Source organism: Coregonus lavaretus, assembly GCF_964263955.1.
Source record: "Coregonus lavaretus genome assembly, contig: HAP1_SCAFFOLD_1700, whole genome shotgun sequence".
Taxonomy (NCBI): Eukaryota; Metazoa; Chordata; class Actinopteri; order Salmoniformes; family Salmonidae; genus Coregonus; species Coregonus lavaretus.
This window is the reverse complement of record NW_028161186.1, coordinates 73,054-99,397: the sequence shown is the minus strand read 5'-3', so window position 1 is coordinate 99,397 and position 26,344 is coordinate 73,054. Positions and strand designations below refer to the sequence as shown.

The 26,344-nt window shown below is 45.2% G+C and overlaps 1 pseudogene across 1 annotated transcript in view; it reads right to left on the bottom strand.

The window, feature by feature from the left end:
• Window positions 1–2,209: 2,209 nt before the first annotated feature.
• The window catches only part of LOC311121039 (transient receptor potential cation channel subfamily A member 1-like), a 37,859-nt pseudogene continuing 13,724 nt past the window's right edge, over window positions 2,210–26,344 (bottom strand). Inside the window, exons 4-11 of the transcript in view lie at window positions 25,483–25,590; window positions 25,014–25,122; window positions 22,084–22,229; window positions 17,462–17,598; window positions 16,744–16,792; window positions 16,292–16,391; window positions 16,019–16,119; window positions 2,210–2,383 (exon numbers count right to left, since the gene is read on the bottom strand). The product of the transcript in view is annotated as a transient receptor potential cation channel subfamily A member 1-like (transcript). The remainder of the gene's footprint in view (window positions 2,384–16,018; window positions 16,120–16,291; window positions 16,392–16,743; window positions 16,793–17,461; window positions 17,599–22,083; window positions 22,230–25,013; window positions 25,123–25,482; window positions 25,591–26,344) is intronic.

The window sequence follows — 26,344 nt, the reverse complement described above, 5'->3', positions numbered from 1 at the left end:
AGAGTTAAAGTGACTATGCATAAATAATTAACAGAGTAGCAGCAGCGTAAAAAGGATGGGTGGGGGGGCAGTGCAAATAGTCCGGGTAGCCATGGTTAGCTGTTCAGGAGTCTTATGGCTTGGGGGTAGAAGCTGTTGAGAAGTCTTTTGGACCTAGACTTGGCACTCCGGTGCCGCTTGCCATTTGGGACACCACCGAGCTCTATGGGTGTCAATCGTCTAAAGTGGCCTCCTCCCCTTCACCTGTGCTGAGCTGGAAAGACAGAATAGATGAAAGCAATACAGTGGGATTTATGATCTCTTCTCCATTCTTTTAGATCAATTTCATAGGAGATTAGAAAAATATTAGCCACTAAAGACAATATCAAATAATGGTTTTGGATAGTGTACAAAATAAATGATAGACTCCCTGCACAGAAATTTGTTTGTAAACTACAGTCGTGGTCAAAAGTTTTGAGAATGACACAAATACTAATTTTCACAAAGTCTGCTGCCTCAGTGTTGATTATGGCAGTTTGCATATAATCCAGAATGTCATGAAGAGTGATCAGATGAATTGTAATGAATTGCAAAATCCCTCTTTGCCATGAAAATGAACATAATCACCAAAAAACTTTTCCACTGCATTTCAGCCCTGCCAAAAAAGGACCAGCTGCCATGTCAGTGATTCTCTCGTTAACACAGCTGAGAGTGTTGACGAAGACAAGGCTGGAGATCACTCTGTCATGCTGATTGAGTTAGAATAACAGACTGGAAGCTTTAAAAAGGAGGGTGGTGCTTGAAATCATTGTTCTTCCTCTGTTAACCATAGTTACCTGCAAGGAAACACGTGCCGTCATCATTGCTTTGCACAAAAAGGGCTTCACAGGCAAGGATATTGCTGCTATTAAGATTGCACCTAAATCAACCATTTATCGGATCATCAAGAACTTCAAGGAGAGAGGTTCAATTGTTGTGACGAAGGCGTCAGGGCGCCCAAGGAAGTCCAGCAAGCGCCAGGACCGTCTCCTAAAGTTGATTCAGCTGCGGGATCGGGGCACCACCAGTGCAGAGGTTGCTCAGGAATGGCAGCAGGCAGGTGTGAGTGCATCTGCATGCACAGTGAAGCAAAGACTTTTGGAGGATGGCCTGGTGTCAAGAAGGGCAGCAAAGAAGCCACTTCTCTCCAGGAAAAACATCAGGGACAGACTGATATTCTGCAAAAGGTACAGGGATTGGACTGCTGAGGACTGGGGTAAAGTCATTTTCTCTGATGAATCCCCTTTCCGATTGTTTAGGGCATCCGGAAAACACCTTGTCCGGAGAAGACAAGGTGAGCGCTACCATCCTGTCCTGTGTCATGTCAACAGTAAAGCATCCTGAGACCATTCTTATGTGGGGTTGCTTCTCAGCCAAGGGAGTGGGCTCACTCACAATTTTGCCTAAGAACACAGCCATGAATAAAGAATGGTACCAACACATTCTCCGAGAGCAACTTCTCCCAACCATCCAAGAACAATTTGGTGACGACCAATGCCTTTTCCAGCATGATGGAGCACCTTGCCATAAGGCAAAAGTGATAACTAAGTGGCTCGGGGAACAAAACATCAACATTTTGGGTCCATGGCCAGGAAACTCCCCAGACCTTAATCCCATTGAGAACTTGTGTTCAACCATCAAGAGGCAGGTGCACAATCAAAAACCCACAAATTCTGACAAACTACAAGCATTGATTATGCAAGAATGGGCTGCCATCAGTCAGGATGTGGCCCAGAAGTTAATTGACAGCATGCCAGGGAGGATTGCAGAGGCCTTGAAAAAGAAGAGTCAACACTGCAAATATTGACTCTTTGCATAAACTCAATGTAATTGTCAATAAAAGCCTTTGACACTTATGGAATGCTTGTAATTCTACTTCAGTATACCACAGTAACATCTGACAAAAATATCTCATAACGCTGAAGCAGCAAACTTTGTGAAGACCAATACTTGTGTCAATCTCAAAACTTTTGACCTTTAATGGCTATTAAAGGCAAGTTTGGCTGAAACCAGTCACTGTGGAGCTGCAGAGAAGAGCATCAGCTAAATGTATATTAGCATAGTATGTTACCCTATTAATAACGCCACTGACAGGATAGTGAAGATCATCCTTGTATGTTACCCTATTAATAACACCACTGACTGGGCAGTGAAGATTTGGCCTAGTATGTTACCCTATTAATAGCACCACTCACTGGGCAGCGAAGTGTAAGGCAGACTTCTTGTCCTTGGACTTGCGCTCCAGAGAGACCTGTGGAACCAGGATGTTGTTGACAGAGTGGTGGATGCCCAGTTTGCAGGCGTAGTGGAGCGGAGTGCAGCCCTCATTGTCCTCAGTACTCAACAGATCCTTCACACTGCTGTGCTGCAGGGGGGGGGGGGGGGGGGGGACACGTGTAAGAAAACAGTACAAACACACACACACACACACACACACACACACACACACACACACACACACACACACACACACACACACACACACACACACACTTGATCCCTGACTTCCCAAGAGCAGATAGACAGATGCTCTCTGCCACCCTGAAGGGTCAGCTGAAGTCTATTATCTCTGCTTCATTCTGGCCTGGCCGGAGACGCTTGGCAAAGCTCTAAATGGTTTTAATAAACTATGATTTGGCACAAAGAAGATGGTAATACAGTTCAACAGTCAGCCTTGGAGAGATGGTAATACAGTTCAACAGTCAGCCTTGGAGAGATGGTAATACAGTTCAGCAGTCAGAGAGATGGTAATACAGTTCAACAGTCAGCCTTGGAGAGATGGTAATACAGTTCAACATTCAGAGAGATGGTAATACAGTTCAACAGTCAGCCTTGGAGAGATGGTAATACAGTTCAGCAGTCAGCCTTGGAGAGATGGTAATACAGTTCAGCAGTCAGAGAGATGGTAATACAGTTCAACAGTCAGCCTTGGAGAGATGGTAATACAGTTCAACAGTCAGCCTTGGAGAGATGGTAATACAGTTCAGCAGTCAGCCTTGGAGAGATGGTAATACAGTTCAACAGTCAGCCTTGGAGAGATGGTAATACAGTTCAACAGTCAGCCTTGGAGAGATGGTAATACAGTTCAGCAGTCAGCCTTGGAGAGATGGTAATACAGTTCAGCAGTCAGCCTTGGTGAGATGGTAATACAGTTCAGCAGTCAGCCTTGGAGAGATGGTAATACAGTTCAACAGTCAGCCTTGGAGAGATGGTAATACAGTTCAACAGTCAGCCTTGGAGAGATGGTAATACAGTTCAACAGTCAGCCTTGGAGAGATGGTAATACAGTTCAACAGTCAGCCTTGGAGAGATGGTAATACAGTTCAACAGTCAGCCTTGGAGAGATGGTAATACAGTTCAACAGTCAGCCTTGGAGAGATGGTAATACAGTTCAACAGTCAGAGAGATGGTAATACAGTTCAACAGTCAGCCTTGGAGAGATGGTAATACAGTTCAACAGTCAGCCTTGGAGAGATGGTAATACAGTTCAACAGTCAGCCTTGGTGCCCGTCCTATTCCCTTTATAGTGCACTACTTTTTTTACCAGCTCTGGTCAAAAGTAGTGCACTATAAAAGGTGTAGTGTGCCATTTGGGATACACACTATTGGACTCTAGGAACAGACTCATAATGGTTTGTAGAGGTAGAGAGAACATAACAAATATCTTTAATAACAATTGGCAGTGTACTTGTAGCTGGCAAGAAAATGAATGGTGGCGGAAAGCGGTACGCTATCCCACCGTTAACGTTTATGCCTTTCCCTAACCTCGAAAACTAGTCTAGTCGCTTAACGTAACCCTCCTTGCCAACCATTTACATTTACGTCATTTAGCAGACGCTCTTATCCAGAGCGACTTACAAATTGGTGCATTCACCCTATAGCCAGTGGGGTAACCACTTTACAATAGTTTTTTTTTTTTTTTTTTTTTTTTTGGGGGGGGGGTAGAAGGATTACTTTATCCTATCCCAGGTATTCCTTAAAGAGGTGGGGTTTCAAATGTCTCCGGAAGGTGGTGAGTGACTCCGCTGTCCTGGCGTCGTGAGGGAGCTTGTTCCACCATTGGGGTGCCAGAGCAGCGAACAGTTTTGACTGGGCTGAACCATAACCTCAGTGAAACTATACAGTATCTAAATCAAATAAAATTGTAGTTGTCACTTGCTTCGTAATCAACAGGTGTAGGCTAACAGTGAAATGCTTACTCATGTTCTGTTCCCAACAATGCAGAGAGAAATAACAGAAACATGATAACACGAGGAATAAAATATACAATGAGCAACGATAACTTGGCTGTATACACGGGGTACCAGTACAGAGTCAATGTGCAGAGGTACGAGGTAATTGAGGAAGATACAGTATGTACATATAGGTAGGGATAAAGTGACTAGGCAACAGGATAGATAATAAACAGTAGCAGCAGCATATGTGACGAGTCATAAGAGTTTTGTGCAAAAAGAGTCAATGCAGATAGTCCGGATGGCTATTGGTCAACAATTTGTCTAACCATTTAGCAGTCTTATGGCTTGTGGGCAGAAGCTGTTCAGGGTCCTGTTGGTTCCAGACCTGGTGCATTGGTACCGCTTGCCGTGCGGTAGCAGGGAGAACAGTCTATGACTTGGGTGGCTGGAGTCTTTAACACTTTTTAGGGCCTTCCTCTGACACCGCCTGGTATAGAGGTCCTGGATGGCAGGAAGCTTGGCCCCAGTGATGTACTGGGCCGTACGCACTACCCTCTGTAGCGCTTTGCGGTCGGATGCAAAGCAGTTGCCATACCAGGCAGTGATGCAGCCAGTCAAGATGCTCTCAATGGTGCAGCTGTAGAACTTTTTGAGGATCTGTGCGCCCATGCCGAATCTTTTAAGCCTCCTGGAAGGAAGAGGTGTTGTCATGCCTTCTTTACCACAGTTGATGTGTGTGGACCATGATAATTCCTTAGTGATGTGGACACCAAGGAATTTGAAGCTCTCGACCCGCTCAACTGCGATGTGTATGGGGGCGTGCTCGGCCCTCTGTTTCCTGTAGTCCACGATCAGCTCCTTTTGTCTTGCTGATGTTGACGGAGAGGTTGTTTTCGCGGCACCACGCTGCCAGGTCACTGACCTCCCTATAGGCTGTCTCATCGTCATCGGTGATGAGGCCAACCATGTCGTGTCGTCAGCAAACTTAACTTAATGTGGGTGAACAGGGAGTAGAGAAGGGCCCCCGTGTTGAGGGTCAGCGCGGCGGATGTGTTGTTCCCTACCTTTACCACCTGGGGGCGACTTGTCAGGAAGTCCAGGATCCAGACCAACCAACCACCCCACTGGGGTTTTACATTTACATTTTAGTCATTTAGCAGACGCTCTTATCCAGAGCGACTTACAGTTAGTGAGTGCATACTTTATATTTTTTTATTTTTTCATACTGGCCCCCCCCCGTGGGAATCGAACCCACAACCCTGGCGTTGCAAACCAACATCCCCAGCCAGCCATTCCCTCCCCTACTTTGGACGACGCTGGGCCAATTGTGCGCCGCCCCATGGGTCTCCCGGTCGCGGCCAGCTACGACAGAGCCTGGATTCGAACCAGGATCTCTAGTGGCACAGCTAGCACTGCGATGCAGTGCCTTAGACCACTGCGCCACTCGGGAGACATTTGGGTATGATCAGAGATGTCAACCTCCTCTTTACTAGGTGGATGGACACTACAGTACTACTCTGTGCACCACAAAACCTTATTTTTTCTTCATTTCAAATCAAATCAAATTTTATTGGTCACATGCGCCGAATACAACAGGTGCAGACATCACAGTGAAATGCTTACTTACAGCCCTTAACCAACAGTGCATTTATTTTAAAAATAAAACAACAACAAAAAAAGTGTTGAGAAAAAAAGAGCAGAAGTAAAAATAAAGTGACAGTAGGGAGGCTATATATACAGGAGGGTACCGTTGCAGAGTCAATGTGCGGGGGGCACCGGCTAGTTGAGGTAGTTGAGGTAATATGTACATGTGGGTAGAGTTAAAGTGACATATGCATAAATACTTAACAGAGTAGCAGCAGCGTAAAAAGGATGGGGTGGGGGGGCAGTGCAAATAGTCCGGGTAGCCATGATTAGCTGTTCAGGAGTCTTATGGCTTGGGGGTAGAAGCTGTTGAGAAGACTTTTGGACCTAGACTTGGCACTCCGGTACCGCTTGCCGTGCGGTAGCAGAGAGAACAGTCTATGACTAGGGTGGCTGGAGTCTTTGACAATTTTGAGGGCCTTCCTCTGACACCGCCTGGTATAGAGGTCCTGGATGGCAGGAAGCTTTGCCCCAGTGATGTACTGGGCCGTACGCACTACCCTCTGTAGTGCCTTGCGGTCGGAGGCCAAGCAGTTGCCATACCAGGCGGTGATGCAACCAGTCAGGATGCTCTCGATGGTGCAGCTGTAGAATTTTTTGAGGATCTGAGGACCCATGCCAAATCTTTTTAGTCTCCTGAAGGGGAATAGGCTTTGTCGTGCCCTCTTCACGACTGTCTTGGTGTGTTTGGACCATGATAGTTCGTTGGTGATGTGGACACCAAGGAACTTGAAGCTCTCAACCTGTTCCACTACAGCCCCGTCGATGAGAATGGGGGCGTGCTCAGTCCTCTTTTTTTTCCTGTAGTCCACAATCATCTCCTTTGTCTTGGTCACGTTGAGGGAGAGGTTGTTGTCCTGGCACCACACGGCCAGATCTCTGACCTCCTCCCTATAGGCTGTCTCATCGTTGTCGGTGATCAGGCCTACCACTGTTGTGTCGTCGGCAAACTTAATGATGGTGTTGGAGTCGTGCCTGGCCATGCAGTCATGGGTGAACAGAGAGTACAGGAGGGGACTGAGCACGCACCCCTCAGGGGCCCCCGTGTTGAGGATCAGTGTGGCAGATGTGTTGTTACCTACCCTTACCACCTGGGGGCGGCCCGTCAGGAAGTCCAGGATCCAGTTGCAGAGGGAGGTGTTTAGTCCCAGGATCCTTAGCTTAGTGATGAGCTTAGAGGGCACTATGGTGTTTAATGCTGAGCTGTAGTCAATGAATAGCATTCTCACGTAGGTGTTCCTCTTGTCCAGGTGGGAAAGGGCAGTGTGGAGTGCAATAGAGATTGCATCATCTGTGGATCTGTTGGGGCGGTATGGAAATTGGAGTGGGTCTAGGGTTTCTGGGATAATGCTGTTGATGTGAGCCATGACCAGCCTTTCAAAGCACTTCATGGCTACAGACGTCAGTGCTACGGGTCGGTAGTCATTTAGGCAGGTTATCTTAGAGTCCTTGGGCACGGGGACTATGGTGGTCTGCTTGAAACATGTTGGTATTACAGACTCAGTCAGGGACATGTTGAAAATGTCAGTGAAGACACTTGCCAGTTGGTCAGCACATTACATTTTACATTTACATTTTAGTCATTTAGCAGACGCTCTTAACCAGAGCGACTTACAGGAGCAATTAGGGTTAAGTGCCTTGCTCAAGGGCACATTAACGTCATTTAGCAGACGCTCTTAGCCAGAGCGACTCACAAATTGGTGCGTTCACCCTATAGCCAGTGGGATAACCACTTTACAATTTGGGGGGGGGGGGGGGGGGGGGGTTAGAAGGAATACTTTATCCTATCCCAGGTATTCCTTAAAGAGGTGGGGTTTCAAATGTCTCCGGAAGGTGGTGAGTGACTCCGCTGTCCTGGCGTCGTGAGGGAGCTTGTTCCACCATTGGGGTGCCAGAGCAGCGAACAGTTTTGACTGGGGTGAGCGGGAGCTATGCTTCCGCAGAGGAAGGGGAGCCAGCAGGCCAGAGGTGGATGAACGCAATGTCCTCGTTTGGGTGTAGGGACTGATCAGAGCCTGAAGGTACAGAGGTGCCGTTCCCCTCACTGCTCCATAGGCAAGCACCATGGTCTTGTAGCGGATGCGAGCTTCAACTGGAAGCCAGTGGAGTGTGCGGAGGAGGGGGGTGACGTGAGAGAACTTGGGAAGGTTGAACACCAGACGGGCTGCGGCATTCTGGATGAGTTGTAGGGGTTTAATGGCACAGGCAGGGAGCCCAGCCAACAGCGAGTTGCAGTAGTCCAGACGGGAGATGACAAGTGCCTGGACCAGGACCTGCGCCGCTTCCTGTGTAAGGCAGGGTCGCACTCTCCGAATGTTGTAGAGCATGAACCTGCAGGAGCGGGTCACCGCCTTGATGTTGGCGGAGAACGACAGGGTGTTGTCCAGGGTCACGCCTAGGCTCTTCGCACTCTGGGAGGAGGACACAGCGGAGTTGTCAACCGTGATGGCGAGATCATGGAACGGGCAGTCCTTCCCCGGGAGGAAGAGCAGCTCCGTCTTGCCAGGGTTCAGCTTGAGGTGGTGATCCGTCATCCATACTGATATGTCTGCCAGACATGCAGAGATGCGATTCGCCACCTGGTTATCAGAAGGGGGAAAGGAGAAGATTAGTTGTGTATCGTCAGCGTAGCAATGATAGGAAAGGCCATGTGAGGATATGACAGAGCCAAGTGACTTGGTGTATAGGGAGAAAAGGAGAGGGCCCAGAACCGATCCCTGGGGGACACCAGTGGTGAGAGCACGTGGTGCGGAGACAGCTTCCCGCCACGCCACTTGGTAGGAGCGACCGGTCAGGTAGGACGCAATCCAGGAGTGAGCCGCGCCGGAGATGCCCATCTCGGAGAGGGTGGAGAGGAGGATCTGATGGTTCACAGTATCAAAGGCAGCAGACAGGTCTAGAAGGACAAGAGCAGAGGAGAGAGAGTTAGCTTTAGCAGTGCGGAGAGTCTCCGTGACACAGAGAAGAGCAGTCTCAGTTGAATGACCAGTCCTGAAACCTGATTGGTTTGGATCAAGAAGGTCATTCTGAGAGAGATAGCAAGAGAGTTGGCTAAAGACGGCACGCTCAATAGTTTTGGAAAGAAAAGAAAGAAGGGATACTGGTCTGTAGTTGTTGACATCAGTGGGGTCGAGTGTTGGTTTTTTGAGAAGGGGAGTAACTCTCGCTCTCTTGAAGACGGAAGGGACATGGCCAGCGGTCAAGGATGAGTTGATCAGCGAGGTGAGGTAGGGGAGAAGGTCACCGGAGATGGTCTGGAGAAGGGAGGAGGGGATGGGGTCAAGCGGGCAGGTTGTTGGGCGGCCTGCAGTCACAAGTCGCAGGATTTTATCTGGAGAGAGAGGGGAGAAAGAAGTCAAAGCATAGGGTAGGGCAGTGTGAGCAGGACCAGCAGTGTCATTAGACTTAACAAACGAGGATCGGATGTCGTCAACCTTCTTTTCAAAGTGGTTGACGAAGTCATCCACAGAGAGAGAGGAGGGGGGGGGGGGGGGGAGGATTCAGGAGGGAGGAAAATGTGGCAAAGAGCTTCCTAGGGTTAGAGGCAGATGCTTGGAATTTAGAGTGGTAGAAGGTGGCCTTAGCAGCAGAAACAGATGAAGAAAATGTAGAGAGGAGGGAGTGAAAAGATGCCAGGTCGGCAGGGAGTTTAGTTTTCTTCCATTTCCGCTCCGCTGCCCGGAGCTCTGTTCTGTGAGCTCGCAATGAGTCATCAAGCCACGGAGCTGGAGGGGAGGACCGAGCCGGCCGGGAGGATAGGGGACACAGAGAGTCAAAGGATGCAGAAAGGGAGGAGAGGAGGGTTGAGGAGGCAGAATCAGGAGATTGGAGGGAGAAGGATTGAGCAGAGGGAAGAGATGATAGGATGGAAGAGGAGAGAGTAGTGGGAGAGAGAGAGCGAAGGTTGCGGCGGCGCATTACCATCTGTGTAGGGGCAGAGTGAGTAGTGTGGGAGGAGAGTGAGAGAGAAAAGGAAACAAAGTAGTGGTCGGAGACATGGAGGGGAGTTGCAGTGAGATTAGTAGAGGAGCAGCATCTAGTGAAGATGAGGTCAAGCGTATTGCCTGCCTTGTGAGTAGGGGGGGACGGTGAGAGGGTGAGGTCAAAAGAGGAGAGGAGTGGAAAGAAGGAGGCAGAGAGAAATGAGTCAAATGTGGACATAGGGAGGTTGAAATCCCCCAAAACTGTGAGGGGTGAGCCATCCTCAGGGAAGGAACTTATCAAGGCGTCAAGCTCATTGATGAACTCTCCAAGGGAACCTGGAGGGCGATAGATGACAAGGATATTAAGCTTAAATGGGCTAGTGACTGTGACAGCATGGAATTCAAATGAGGAGATAGACAGATGGGTTAGGGGAAAAATTGAGAATGTCCACTTGGGAGAGATGAGGATTCCTGTACCACCACCCCTCTGACCAGATGCTCTCGGGGTATGCGAGAACACATGGTCAGACGAGGAGAGAGCAGTAGGAGTAGCGGTGTTTTCAGTGGTGATCCATGTTTCCGTCAGCGCCAGGAAGTCGAGGGACTGGAGGTTAGCATAGGCTGGGATGAAGTCAGCTTTGTTGGCAGCAGAACGGCAGTTCCAGAGGCTGCCTGCGACCTGGAACTCCACGTGGGTGGTGCGTGCAGGGACCACCAGGTTGGAGAGGCAGCAGCCACGCGGTGTGGTGCGTTTGTGTAGCCTGTGCAGAGAGGAGAGAACAGGGATAGGCAGAGGCATAGTTGACAGGCTGTAGCAAATGGCTACAAAAATGCAGAGGAGATCGGAATGAAATGGACTAAGCATCTGGGAGCGGAGAGAGCAGGGCCTCCCTCACCAAAAACTTCTACCTCAGAAACTAAAATTGTTTCACTGAACCACCCGAACAAAAAACTCTCCCAACTTCCGCCTTTGGAAATCAGAATTGTTGTGAACCACAGCGGTTCAATGTTTAAAGGAATAGACTCAACCCACTTTGTTCAGCTAGCCAACTATGACACCATAGCCAACTAGCAGACTAGCATCCAATAACAATAACACACCGTTTAGCACCAACACTTGGTCACAACAAACCACCAATAATGTGATAACACACTAAACAGATCATTCGTGTCTGTGTCAAGTTCCTTTCATGACGCAGCAATGATTAGACGTTGGCTAGCTAGGACAAGTATATTGTGGTTAGCTACTACAGTACAGCCAGCTGGTCATGTTGGGTAGCTAGCACTGGCCACTGTGTTGACTCTGTTTGAAGAACGGCTAGCTAGCTAGCTTCGTGCTACAGCCGGCACGGCCGAGGACACTGCCAAGACACAGTAACTACCCACAACAACCCACGAAGCCTAGCTATGACGCCGTAGCCAACCTGCAAGCTAGCATCCATTAACACACAACTTAGCATCAACACCTGGCCACAACAAACTGCCAAGAGTGTGTCAGCACACCAAACAGACAATTCAAGTCCGTGTCGAGTTCCCTTCACAACGCAGCAAAAAAATAATAAAAAATTAGACGTTGGAACCAGCTCTCCAGCGTTGCTAATCGTTACCAGTAGCTACCCGCTAGCTAGCTAGCCTCGTGCCTCGATACTAACCCACAATTACCCACGGAAACCTACAATAACAACAATACTAACCTACAATAAATACAATACCTAACTACAGCTAACTACCTACCTACGATCTAATACATGGTTAAGCAAAAGTTAAACGTTGGCTAGGACTACATTACCATTGGAACCAGCTCTCCAGCGTTGCTAATCGTTACCTGTAGCTACCCGCTAGGTAGCTAGCCTCGTGCCTCGATACTAACCCACAATTACCCACGGAAACCTACAATAACAACAATACTAACCTACAGTAAATACAATACCTAACTACAGCTAACTACCTACCTACGATCTAATACATGGTTAAGCAAAAGTTAAACGTTGGCTAGGACTACATTACCATTGGAACCAGCTCTCCAGCGTTGCTAATCGTTACCAGTAGCTACCCGCTAGCTAGCTAGCCTCGTGCCTCGATACTAACCCACAATTACCCACGGAAACCTACAATAACAACAATACTAACCTACAATAAATACAATACCTAACTACAGCTAACTACCTACCTACGATCTAACACATGGTTAAGCTTTACTCAACACTACATGTAGCTTACCTCCTGCTTACCTCCAGCCAGAGAAAAACACGACCTCTCCCGACAACCTCTAGCTTCTAGCACATGCTCGGAGTACACGTCCTGGTAATCCGTCTGGCCCTGCGGCCTTGTGAATGTTGACCTGCTTAAAAGTCTTACTCACATCGGCTACGGAGGGCATGATCACATAGTCATCCGGAACAGCTGGTGCTCTCATGCATGCTTCAGTGTTGCTTGCCTCGAAGCGAGCATAGAAGTGGTTTAGCTCGTCTGGTAGGCTTGTGTCACTGGGCAGCTCGCGGCTGTGCTTCCCTTTGTAGTCTGTAATAGTTTTCAAGCCCTGCCACATCCGACGAGCGTCAGAGCCAGTGTAGTACGATTCAATCTTAGACCTGTATTGACTCTTTGCCTGTTTGATGGTTCGTCGGAGGTCATAGCGGGATTTCTTATAAGCGTCCGGGTTAGAGTCCCGTTCCTTGAAAGCGGCAGCTCTACCCTTTAGCTCAGTGCGGATGTTTCCTGTAACCCATGGCTTCTGGTTGGGGTATGTACGTACGGTCACTGTGGGGACGACATCATCGATGCACTTATTGATGAAGCCAGTGACTGATGTGGTGTACTCCTCAATGCTGTCTGAAGAATCCCGGAACATGTTCCAGTCTGTGCTAGCAAAACAGTCCTGTAGCTTAGCATCTGCGTCATCTGACCACTTTTTTATTAACCGAGTCACTGGTGCTTCCTGCTTTAGTTTTTGCTTATAAGCAGGAATCAGGAGGATAGAGTTATGGTCAGATTTGCCAAATGGAGGGCGAGGGAGAGCTTTGTATGCGTCTCTGTGTGTGGAGTAAAGGTGGTCTAGAGTTTTTTTCCCTCTGGTTGCACATTTAACATGCTGGTAGAAATGAGGTAGAACGGATTTAAGTTTCCCTGCATTAAAGTCCCCGGCCACTAGGAGCGCTGCATCTGGATGAGCGTTTTCCTGTTGATTAATGGCCTTGTACAACTCATTCAGTGCAATCTTAATGCCAGCATTGGTTTGTGGTGGTAAATAGACAGCTATGAAAAATATAGATGAAAACTCTCTTGGTAAATAGTGTGGTCTACAGCTTATCATAAGATACTCTACCTCAGGCGAGCAAAACCTCGAGACTTCCTTAGTATTTGGTTTTGTGCACCAGCTGTTGTTTACAAATATACACAGACCGCCACCCCTTGTCTTACCGGAGTCAGCCGTTCTGTCCTGCCGATGTAGCGTATAGCCTGCTAGCTGAATGTTATCATTGTCGTCGTTCAGCCACGTCTCGGTGAAACATAAGATATTACAGTTTTTAATGTCCGGTTGGTAGGATAACCGTAATCTTAAATCGTCCATTTTATTTTCAAAATATTGAACGTTGGCTAATAGGATTGATGGAAGAGGCAGTTTACTCGCTCGCCGTCGGATCCTTACAAGGCACCCCGATCTCCGTCCACGATATCTCCGTCTCTTCCTCACGCGAATGACGGGGATTTGGGCCTTGTCGGGTGTCTGTATGATATCCTTCGCGGCCGCCTCGTTGAAGAAAAAATCTTCGTCCAATACGAGGTGAGTAATCGCTGTCCTGATATCCAGAAGCTCTTTTTGGTTATAAGAGACGATGGCAGAAACATTATGTACAAAATAAATTACAAATAACGCGGAAAAACACACATAATAGTACAATTGGTTAGAGGGCTGTAAAACGGCAGCCATCTTCTTCTTCTGCTGTGACCAACTGCTACATCACATACAACAGACTCTGCATATATATAGACATTATATATACAGTGCATTTGTAATGTTTTCAGACCCCCTGACTTTTTCCACATTTTGTTCTAAAATGGATTAACCTCTTACCTCGTTTTTTTTCTTCAATTTTCACCTAAAATGACATACCCAAATCTAACTTCCTGTAGCTCAGGACCTGAAGCAAGGATATGCATATTCCTGATACCATTTGAAAGGAAACACTTTGAAGTTTGTGGAAATGTGAAAGTAAGGTAGCAGAACATAACACATTAGATCTGGTAAAAGATAATACAGACAAAAAAACATGGGTTTTCTATTTATTTCTTTGTTCCATCATCTTTGAAATGCAAGAGAAAGGCCACAATATAATATTGCAGTTTTGGCGCAATTTTGATTTTGGCCACTAGATGGCAGAAGTGTGTAGGCAAAGTTTCAAATTGATTTACGTTTACATTTTAGTCATTTAGAAGACGCTCTTATCCAGAGCGATTTACAGTTAGTGAGTGCATACATTATTTTATTCCCCACGTGGGAAACGATTGATCCAGTGAAGCTTTGCAATACTGGACATTTTCAAGTACATGACTATAGAGAACATACAAAAATGATAAGGTAATACAAAATGTAAGTTTACACACTCCCAGGAATGTCATACATGATGGATCATTAGCTCATACAATAAGTTTAACACATCTAGATGGCCGGGTGGGTGGGTGTGGAGCCAGAGACAGCAGGGGTTCAAACTGTAGAACCCAGTTCCTACATTTGAATATAAAAATTGATTTTATCAAACAAACGATGCTACATTTTATCTCTGGGACCCTCAGAATGACAAATCAGAGCAAGATTACTGAATGTAAGTACATTATTTACCTTCAGAGGTGAATGTATCAAACCAGTTGCCGTGATACGTTTTTTGTTGTTGTGCACTCTCCTCAAACAATAGCATGGTATTTTTTCACTCTAATAGCTACTATAAATTGGACAGTGCAATTAGATTAACAAGAATTTAAGCTTTCTGCCCATATAAAACATGTCTATGTCCTGGAAAGTAAAATAAAAAAACAAAGAATTTCAACGTGCGTTTTTAGATTGTTGTGCCTTTATGGCGACAGGTAACCCTAGCAGTTAGGAGCGTTGGGCCAGTATCCGAAAGGTCGCTGGTTCAGATCCCCGAGCCGACTAGGTGAAAAATCTGTCCGTGCAAGGCACTTAACCCTAATTACTCCAGGGTCGCCGTCAATAATGGCTGATCCCTGGTTCTGACCCTACTCTCCTAGGGTGTGCAATAGGACAAATGTAGGCACCTAATTATTATTATTATTATCACTCATTTAAGTGTCTCAAAATGTTATGACATTATAGTTCTTGTAGCTGACAGTGTGGTGAATCAATTAACCTAAAACTTGATGGGGCCTATTACAGAAATGTCTGTATAAGCCAAAATGTCATGGTAGTGGAAAAACGGCAAAAAAAATGCCTTAGAACACACAAAAGTCTGTAACATGGACTCCACTGCAGCGCCGAACCTTAACGTAACCCTGGTTCCTAACCCGCGCCGATCCTTAACGTAACCCTGGTTCCTAACCCGCGCCGATCCTTAACGTAATCCTGGTTCCTAACCCGCGCCGAACCTTAACGTAACCCTGGTTCCTAACCCGCGCCAATCCTTAACGTAACCCTGGTTCCTAACCCGCGCCGATCCTTAACGTAACCCTGGTTCCTAACCCGCGCCGATCCTTAACGTAACCCTGGTTCCTAACCCACGCCGAACCTTAACGTAACCCTGGTTCCTAACCCGCGCCGATCCTTAACGTAACCCTGGTTCCTAACCCGCGCCGATCCTTAACGTAATCCTGGTTCCTAACCCGCGCCGAACCTTAACGTAACCCTGGTTCCTAACCCGCGCCGATCCTTAACGTAACCCTGGTTCCTAACCCGCGCCGATCCTTAACGTAATCCTGGTTCCTAACCCGCGCCGAACCTTAACGTAACCCTGGTTCCTAACCCGCGCCGAACCTTAACGTAACCCTGGTTCCTAACCCGCGCCGAACCTTAACGTAACCCTGGTTCCTAACCCGCGCCGAACCTTAACGTAACCCTGGTTCCTAACCCGCGCCGAACCTTAACGTAACCCTGGTTCCTATCCCTTAACGTAACCCTGGTTCCTAACCCTTAACGTAACCCTGGTTCCTAACCCTAACCTTAATGAATTTCAACCCCTATTCCTAAACTTAAGTTTCCGTAACAACATACCTTTCCAAGCACTACTACCATTGGACATCATCTACCTGTAAGATGTCTCCTGCAAGGTTTTTGAGGCCTTTGGGTTGCAGGATGGCCAGGTGGAGGAAGTTACATCCAGATTTGTCCTTTATGTTCACGTTGGCGCCTTAAAAAGACAAACAAACACACACACACACAGACACACAGACACACACGTCAAAACCTCAGTTTTGATCCACAGACATGTTGATGTTTGAATACAGTTAATGTGCCCTGCAATCACACCTGCAACCCTGTACTATTAAACACTCTGAATCTCTGAATCTGTAAAAGCTGACCTTTGGAGAGCAGAAGAGCCACAGTTCTCCAGGCTCCACAGCTAGTAGCCAGCAGCAGCGGGGAAAGACCCTTACAGTCTAGGTAGTCAATGTCTGCACCCTGTCAACACAGAATTCAATACATTTGTGTCCCAAATGGCACCCTATTCCTTATATAGTGCACTACGTTTGACCAGTGCCCTGGCCAAACAGTTCCCATAGGCCCTAGTCAAAAGTAGTGCACCGTGTAGGATATAGGGTGCCATTTGGGATGTAGATATTACAATACAGTTGCAGTGGCTCAAACCGGCACCTTATATGGAATAGTTCGTGGGCAATATTCTTGTAGTGTGTTTACCTTTGAAATTAGGTGTCCGCCAACTCTGGTGTGTGTGTTTGTGTGTGTGTGTGTGTGTGTGTGTGTGTGTGTGTGTGTGTGTGTGTGTGTGTGAGTGCTTATGTACTGTATTTACCTTTGAAATGAGGTACTCCGCCAACTCTGTGTGATCAAATATAGTTGCCCTGGAAAAATAACATGCATTATATCACAGCTATAAACAGTCTTTTGTTTGCTTACACTGCCCTTTGCCCAATTAATATACTCAACAAAAATATAAACGCAACATGCAACAATTTCAAAGATTTTACTGAGTTACAGTTCATATAAGGAAGTCAGTCAAATGAAATGAATAAATTAGGCCCTAATCTATGGATTTCACATGACTGGGCAGGGGTGCAGCCATGAGTGGACCTGGGAGGGCATAGACCCACCCACTTTGGGAGCCAGGCCCCCCCCCCTCAGACGATCCCAAAGGTCAAGAAGCCGGATGTGGGGGTCCTGGGATGGCGTGGTTACACGTGGTCTAGGGCTCTAGTCAAAAGTAGTGCACTAAATAGGGAATAGGGTGTGATTTGGGACGCACCGTAGGTATTAGGCCAGTTGTGAGGTCACCACCCTTACACTATGACTAATGGTTCATTTGTAAACACAACCTTTTTCACGACAAACATTGTCCTGACTCCTGAACCGTGTTTGGTTCTGTTCACAATAGAATGGAATGTCTAGGATGTCTGGTTATCATGGATCACTTCATGAGTCTAATAAATATATGAACTAAATAACATTCAAATGAATGAATGAATGAACAAATATATGAATGAATGAATGAATGAATGAACAAACTCTCCCACCTGTGTAAAGGTGTCTGGCTGGCTCCATCGGGCAGGTTAATGATGCGGTCCAGTCTGCTGTAGGAGGACAGCATCAGTTTAACAGCTTATGTAGCTCCCTGGGAACAGGCAAAGTGCAGCGCTGTGGACCGGTCCACCTGGAGTACAGTACAGACACACACACACACACACACACACACACACACACACACACGCTGGTTAAGTGTATCACGGAATTGCAGACATAGAAATGTAAAAAAATAAATAATAATAATCAGAAAACACAGACCTATTTCCTTTTATCTAGTCCTGTATGTGTAACCATAGAGACATAAAGCGAAGAGTTAGGCAATAGAGATGGGCATCTCCAGTGTAAAGTAAGGCTATGTCCCAGGGAGTTAGAGAGAAGAGGTAATACAAGCCTTTTAATGAGATGTGCATGAATTGCAGGAACAGGGCAGAGGTCACTGTACTCACCTCCACGTACAGTACAGTACAGGAAGTGGAGGTCAGTACAGGAAGTGGAGATCAGTACAATAAGTGAAGTTCAATACAGGAAGTGGAGATCATTTCAGGAAGTGGAGATCAATACAGTACATTAATAAGTTGAGCTCAGTAGAGTACATTAATAACTAGAGGTCAGTTCAGTAAGTGGAGGTCAGTAAAGGAAGTGGAGATCAGCACAGGAAGTGGAGGTCAGTAAAGGAAGTGGAGATCATTTCAGTAAGTGGAGGTCAGTTCAGTACGTTAATAAGTGATCAGTTAAATACAGTAAGTGGAGGTTATTAGTATCAATCGAGCTATCTGGGGCTATTACTGTCTGTCTGCACTCTCTAGACTTCTGCTCCTGCATCTGAACTGGAGTTCAGTCCTTAATGGCACCCTTTTCCATTTAAAGTGCACTTTTGACCAGAGCACATAGGGCCCTGGTCAAAAGTAGTGCACTATATAGGGAAAAGGGTGCCATTTGGGATGCACCCTGTGTCTGTCTGTGAGTAAGCCATTTGAAGATCCTAAGAAGACCATAAGCAGATCCCTTGCCTACAAAGTGGTCTACATGTGCACAAAAGAAAAGCCCCTACTGTAAATACATTTTTCAAACGTGAGAGAAATAATTAGCACAAACCCAAGAATCTTTATGATTCTAATCGTCCGTGTGGTAGCTAATACATTGGGGAAACTTTTGGATGATTTGTGACTCGTTTCAGGAAGCTAGGCATATGTCGCACGTCACTACTTCACAGGAGAGGCATTTGAACCTTTGAACATGTATTTTTGAACATGTATTCAAAAATAATACATGAACATGTATTTTTTATCAAAATGCGTTTTTGGGCAGAAATGTCATCTGGAACATGTAAACTTTCATGTGCCTTAATAACAAACTTGTATTCCATCCATAAATAAGAATACAATTGTTAAATTACGAGCCTAGTTGGTTTAGCCACGGAAAAAGAGAGGAACCTTTCCACTAGCCATGATTGGCTGAGATAATGGATGGGCTGGACATGCCAGGAGATGAGTTTCGATTGGTCTGCCATGTAGCGCGCTTCTGTCTGTAAAGTGAGCTGTTCAGTATGTGTTGACAGTCCTTTCTACCGCATCGTTTTTGAAAGATATAATGTTAGCCATCGAGAACTACAAAAGTTGTGCTACTTTTCTCAACAACATTGATGCCCTGAATTTAGCAGGCGCTATCGACAGATCAGTTGGAAAAAGTGATGGGCCTCTTTCTGCACATGCCACGGTCAGTGTGAAATGGAGTGACTTGACACAACGCTGTCCAAACAAGATGTAGCTACAAACAAAACAGAGTTAAATGGTTCCAGTCTGCCGTGAAGCATTCATCCATGTATATGGGTAAGAGTCTAGCTACGTTTTCACATATGCGTTTCTAATTTTGTCAGAAAGTCGTTTTTATTGTAAGTTAAAGCATACTGTTAGTTAGCTAGTGAATGTTAGCTTGATGGCTCGTTAGCTAATGTTAAGTGTATGATATGTGTAGTAATATTATTTGAATCAGAAATCAATTTACATTGCTAGTTATAGCCTAATGTTAGCTAGCTAACATTGAACCTAGTTTGTTAGCTTTAGCTACCTGCAGATTCATACTACAGCTATGACAATGTTTGTATTGGTAGTAGTATGAGTTGGGATTATGCCAGTTCATTGTTTAGCTAGCTAGCTACCTACCTAGCTATCTAGAGTGGCTTGCGAAAGTATTCACCCCCCTTGGCATTTTTCCTATTTTGTTGCCTTACAACCTGGTATTAAAATTGATTTTGGGAGGGTTTGTATCATTTGATTTACACAACATGCCTACCACTTTGAAGATGCAAAATATTTTTATTGTGAAATACACAAGAAATAAGAAAAAAATAACAGAAAGCTTGAGCGTGCATAACTATTCACCCCCCCCCCAAAGTCTTTGTAGAGCCACCTTTTGCAGCAATTACAGCTGCAAGTCTCTTGGGGTATGTCTCTATAAGCTTGGCACTTCTAGCCACTGGGATTTTTGCCCATTCTTCAAAGCAAAACTGCTCCAGCTCCTTCAAGTTGGATGGGTTCTGCTGGTGTACAGCAATCTTTAAGTCATACCACATATTCTCAATTGGATTGAGGTCTGGGCTTTGACTAGGCCATTCCAAGACATTTAAATGTTTCCCTTTAAACCACTCAAGTGTTGCTTTAGCAGTATGCTTAGGGTCATTGTCCTGCTGGAAGGTGAACCTCCATCCCAGTCTCAAATCTCTAGAAGACTGAAACAGGTTTCCCTCAAGAATTTCCCTGTATTTAGCGCCATCCATCGTTCCTTCAATTCTGACCAGTTTCCCAGTCCCTGCCGATGAAAAACATCCCCACAGCATGATGCTGCCACCACCATGCTTCACTGTGGGGATGGTGTTCTTGGGGTTATGAGAGGTGTTGGGTTTGCGCCAGACATAGCGTTTTCCTTGATGGCCAAAAAGCTCAATTTTAGTCTCATCTGACCAGAGTAACTTCTTCCATATGTTTGGGGAGTCTCCCACATGCCTTTTGGCGAACACCAAACGTGTTTGCTTATTTTTTTCTTTAAGCAATGGCTTTTATCTGGCCACTCTTCCGTAAAGCCCAGCTCTGTGGAGTGTACAGCTTAAAGTGATCCTATGGACAGATACTCCAATCTCCACTGTGGAGCTTTGCAGCTCCTTCAGGGTTATCTTTGGTCTCTTTGTTGCCTCTCTGATTAATGCCCTCCTTGCCTGGTCCGTGAGTTTTGGTGGGCGGCCCTCTCTTGGCAGGTTTGTTGTGGTGCAATATTCTTTCCATTTTTTAATAATGGATTTAATGGTGCTCCGTGGGATGTTCAAAGTTTCTGATATTTTTTTATAACCCAACCCTGATCTGTACTTCTCCACAACTTTGTCCCTGACCTGTTTGGAGAGCTCCTTGGTCTTCATGATGCCGCTTGCTTGGTGGTGCCCATTGCTTAATGGTGTTGCAGACTCTGGGGCCTTTCAGAACAGGTGTATATATACTGAGACCATGTGACACTTAGATTGCAAAGGTGGACTTTATTTAACTAATTATGTGAATTCTGAAGGTAATTGGTAGCACCAAATCTTATTTAGGGGCTTCATAGCACAGGGGGTGAATACATATGCACGCACCTCTTTTCCGTTATTTATTCTCTATAATTTTTTGAAACAAGTAATTTATTTCATTTCACATCATCAATTTGGACTATTTTGTGTATGTCCATTACATGAAATCCAAAAAAAAATCAATTTAAATTACAGGTTGTAATGCAACACAATAGGAAAAACGCCAAGGGGGATGAATACTTATGCAAGGCACTGAACATGTCTAAACAAAAGACTCTACTTCGGCCGGATTATTACATGACCCATCAAATTAGCCAGGTGTGTCTGGGGGTGATTACGGCCATCTATTGTATTTCATGAACATGTGTACATGTCTAGACAATAGTGACCCATCCACTTAGCTAGATGTGGCTGGGGGTTGGTTATAGCATTTCCTTCACATGACCCTGGGATAGGATAAAGTAATCCTTCTACCCCCCCCCCCCCCCCCCCCCCCTCTTAAAAAAAAAATAAGAGTGTCTTGACGTAAATGTAAATGTAAAAATGACCCATCAACTGTGCAAGTAACCATTTCAGTGTACCGTTTACACCTTCTGTATCCTGTGCATGTGACAAATAAACTTCGATTTTATTTGATATAGCGTCCGTTTACCACATGGCCTCACATGTGAATCCTTAAAGAGATGGGTGGGGCTAAGGCTTAAGAGGGTGTGAACGATGCTGAATGGGTGTAGACAAAGAAGAGCTCTCCAGTAGGTGTACCCAAACATTCAAGGGCCATTTTCTCAAAAGTGGGGTTACAAGTTTATAAACTTTCAAAGCAGAATTACGTTCCCATTGTTCCTCAACTGTAGTGTCTGATGTGCCATTTTCTAGCTCTGAGTCTCTACTTTTATCCAATGTAAAAAACACAATTTAAAATGTTGCTGCATAACGCTGAACCGAGCCGATCGGTCACATTTATTGTATTTAGACTGACTTAAATGTGGCTGTAGTAGGCCTATATTTATTCAAATAATGGTGACTGAAACAACCACATGATCCCCTGTCTTAATGTACCTGTTGCTGGTCGATCTTGGCTCCTTTGTGGATGCAGAACTCGATGATGTCCTTGTTGCCTCCCATGACCGCCAGGTGAAGTGGACTGCTGCACGACTTATCCAGGAAGTTGATGTGTTCCTCTATGGAATGACCCATCTCCTCTCCTGGACAGCACACACACACACACAGGCAGATTTATGTACAAGTACACCCCCTGGACAGGATGCTAGATGCAGAGGGTTCATCTCAATAATCTAAAGTGGTTTCCTCTCCTCGTCTCCTCATCTTGAATAAGTATCAAGAGGAGAGGAGAGGACTATTGAGACCTAAGTGGACAGATGTATTGAGTTGAATCTCTAAAGCATTAGGGTGTATCCTGTTCAAATGAATAACTCCAAACTTTGCTGTGTTTGGTCTCACAGTGTAATGTAAACTAGGGTGACAAGTGAACGAACATGTGAGTCTTCTAACTCAACTCATTTCCCCTTAGTCATGCCATCTGTGGATATCTGGCTAGGCCTGGCCTAAAGAATGTGAATGCCCATTTGGCCCAAAACTGACAACGACAGAAGCTTCACAAATATTTAGCTGTTGTACTAAACACATCAGTGTCCTGTTATGTATTACTCAGCTGCAGACCTCCCAGGTAAACAGTGTGTCTGTGCTGCGGTCTCTAATTTGTGTGGCTCCCCGGATGACCATTTAGGCACAAAATGGCTCCCCTGTATCAGTCACAAAGATGCTGTATATTGACACAAAATGGCCACTGTGTATCATGCCGTGTTCAAGAGAACTTGAAAACTCTGACATTTCCGAGTTGGAAACTTGTTGTAGGAACATTTGGTGTGATTTTCCCACTAAGAGAGTATCAGAATCGACCAATAAGAAGCTGTACACAAATGTGACTTATTTCAGGAAACTAGGCGTATGTCGCGCTCCTCTACTTCACAGGAGAGGCATTTGAACATAAACTTTTTTTGTTTATCAAAATGCGTTTTTTGGCAGAAATGCCTTCTGGAACATGTGAATTTTCATGTGCCTTAATAACAAACTTGTATGCCATCTGTAAATACGAATAAAATTGTTAAATTACGAGTGTAGTTGGCTTAGCCACAGAAAAAGACAGGAACCTTCCCGCTAGCCATGATTGGCTGAGATAATGGATAGGCTGGACATGCCAAGAGATGAGTTTGAATTGATCTGCCATGTAGCTCGCTTCTGTCTATAACATGAGCTGGTCAGTATGTGTAGGTAATCCTTTCTAACACCGCTTTTTTGAAAGATATAATGTAGTAGAACTGCAAAGGTGTTGCTCTCCACTTTCTGGAGGACCGAGTTTTGAAATCAGTGGAATGCACGGTGGAATTAGAGTATGATAGCTAATTTGATGGAGAAAATTCTGGTGTTTGATTCCAAATATGCAGACGGAGTCGAAAAGAGAACACACAGAAGGCTGTTGTATAAAACACCTGTCTCCAGATTACATCTTCAAACTAAGGGCAACCATGGCATCCGTGACAGAGAGGGAGAAGCGTCCATCCATGAATACGGGTAAGATACTCTAGCTAGCTACATTTTCAGATGTTACACATTTCAAATTTAGTCAGAAAGTCGTTTTTATTTAAAGTTCAAACGTACTGTTAGCTAGCTAGCTAACGTTAGCTGGCTGGCTCGCTAACTAACGTTACGTTTATGATCTGTGTAGTAATATTATTCATATCTCAGAGCCATTTGCATTGCTAGTTATAGCCTAATGTTAGCTAGCTAGCTAACATTGAACCTGGTTGGTTAGCTACCAGCAGATTCATGCAGGGTAGTAACGTTATGAGTTGGGATTATGGTTCATTGTTTAGCTAGCTAGCTACATGTCTAAACAAAAGACTACACTATGCAAGTAACCATTTCAATAAAATGTTCATGATGTCACTGCGACAACTGTCGATAGACGTAGCTGGTATTCGCTCTGGCTATCTACTCGGATTTCAGAGCACTTGTCTGAGTGTGCCAGAGCGCAGAATAACTGACGAATTTACGAACACTCAACACCCATGGAATATGGCCGGTGTCAGTAAACGTTGGCAAAAAAGTGTAATTAAATTGTTGCCAGCAGCACAGTTGCAGTCACCAACGGCTCTGGATAACATAAAAGCAGCCTAACCAGCTCTGCTAGGGTGAGTAAAACACACCCGTAGTATAAACCAGCCTTTAGTCTTGAAATCTTTGGTTGTTTTGTACATGGCCTCACATGTGAATCCTTAAAGAGCTGAGTGGGGCTAAAGCTTAAGAGGGTGTAAACAATGCTGAATGGGTGTAGACAAAGAAGAGCTCTCCAGTAGGTGACCAAAACGTTCAAGGGCCATTTTATCAAAAGTGAGGTTACATGTTTATCAACTTTCAAAGCAGAATTACATTCCCATTGTTCCTCAACTGTACTGTCTGATGTACAGATTTATAGCTCTGAGTCTCTACTTTTAGCCAATGTAAAAAACACAATTTCAAAATTTGCTACATAAGACCGAATCGAGCCGGTCGTCACAAATTAAATTTGAATTGATTTGATTTTGACAAAGATGGTAACATTGGTAAAGGATTAGCCTGAGTACCAGCCTTTTTGTGCTATCATGCTAACATGTTTGGCTTGACAAGGACAGGAATGGAATTGACAAAATCACAAACAGATCTGGGACCAGGCAGCTACATTTTACATTTTAGCAGACACTCTTATCCAGAGCGACTTACAGTTAGTGAGTGCATACATTTTTCATACTGGCCCCCCCGTGGGAAACGAACCCACAACCCTGGCGTTGCAAGTGCCATGCTCTACCAACTGAGCTACAGGGGACTACTAGTGACGGGTGAGGGGAAACTTACAATAGTAAAGTGCTTTTATACCCATAGATAAGTGTTGCATCCTGTATAAATGCAATCCTTTATTCTCCTCATCATACCGGCTTTAAGGATGACATCCATGGCTTTCTTTGAGCCTGCGAAGGCAGCTGCATGGATAGCGTACTGGCCCAGTTTGTTCTGACTGGAGAGCCGCGCCCCGTGCTTCAGCTACAGAACAGGAAATAGGACACGTTAGGAAAGAGTCAGGAGTTTTTATAAAGCATTGACACAAAGCATTGGTAACAGTTTTGTGACAGTTAATTGTGACAGTTAATAATACCATATGCATGACATCTATATTATATATTATATATTATATTACATAGGAGAGACTGAAAGCTATTTGCATTATTCTAACTCTTGGTTATAAACATTATACACATATTTGTATACATTCTCTCGTAAAAACAGGATTATTGAATATTATTTGACATGAATTGTACAACAGGCTATGTACACTTAGACACTTAAGCCTATATTACTTGTCCTTTATAATGCCTTATAATGGGCATATAATGTTCCGCTCACCAGTATAGAGAGAGCGTCAGTATTATTGATGGAGCAGGCTAACATTACAGGAGTGTTGCCCAGACTTCCTTCTAGGTTAGACTCTGTCTTATAGTGAGACAACAGGAGCTGGGAGAAACAACAACAAAAACACACACAAAGAAATTAATAATGAAACCTTATGTGATATGAATTAATGAATGCATGAATGAATGAATGAATGAAATTGTATTTTGTTCGCCAACAGCAGCTGGGGAAACAACGACAACACATGAATGATTAATGAAACCTCTGTGATACATACCTGTACTTGTCTCTTTCTACTCCCTGTCACAGGGACCGTTGGTACGGATACACTGTATCCCAGACAACAGTCCTAGAGCCAGGGGGGGCTCAGCCTCTTTAACCTTTAACCTCTTTAACCAAGCTTGGCTTTGGGTGACCATATTCTGTTTGGGAAGCCACATCCATTGTCCTTTTACTCTGGCACAACCCTGGGTTACCAGACGCCTCCTACCCACCAGAGTGACCCACAAACTCGCCAGATGCTCTCGCTTACCCCACGTGTCTCTATCCATGGTGACCTAATCGGTTACATTCATCCATCCATATCTATTCACATCCATTGTCCCTTAGCTCTGGGTTACCGGATGCATCGTACCCTCCAGAGTGGCCCACACACTAATTTTCAACAGCCAGGTAAGAAAATACCCTTCAATGAGTCAAAATATAGGACACACCCACTAATTCAAAGGGTTTTATTTATTTTTACTATTTTCTACATTGCAGAGGATAAGTTAATTAGAGTTACCAGCCTCAGAAATCGGCAGTTAACTGCACCTCAGATCGCACCTCACAGAGTTCAAGTCACAGACACATCTCA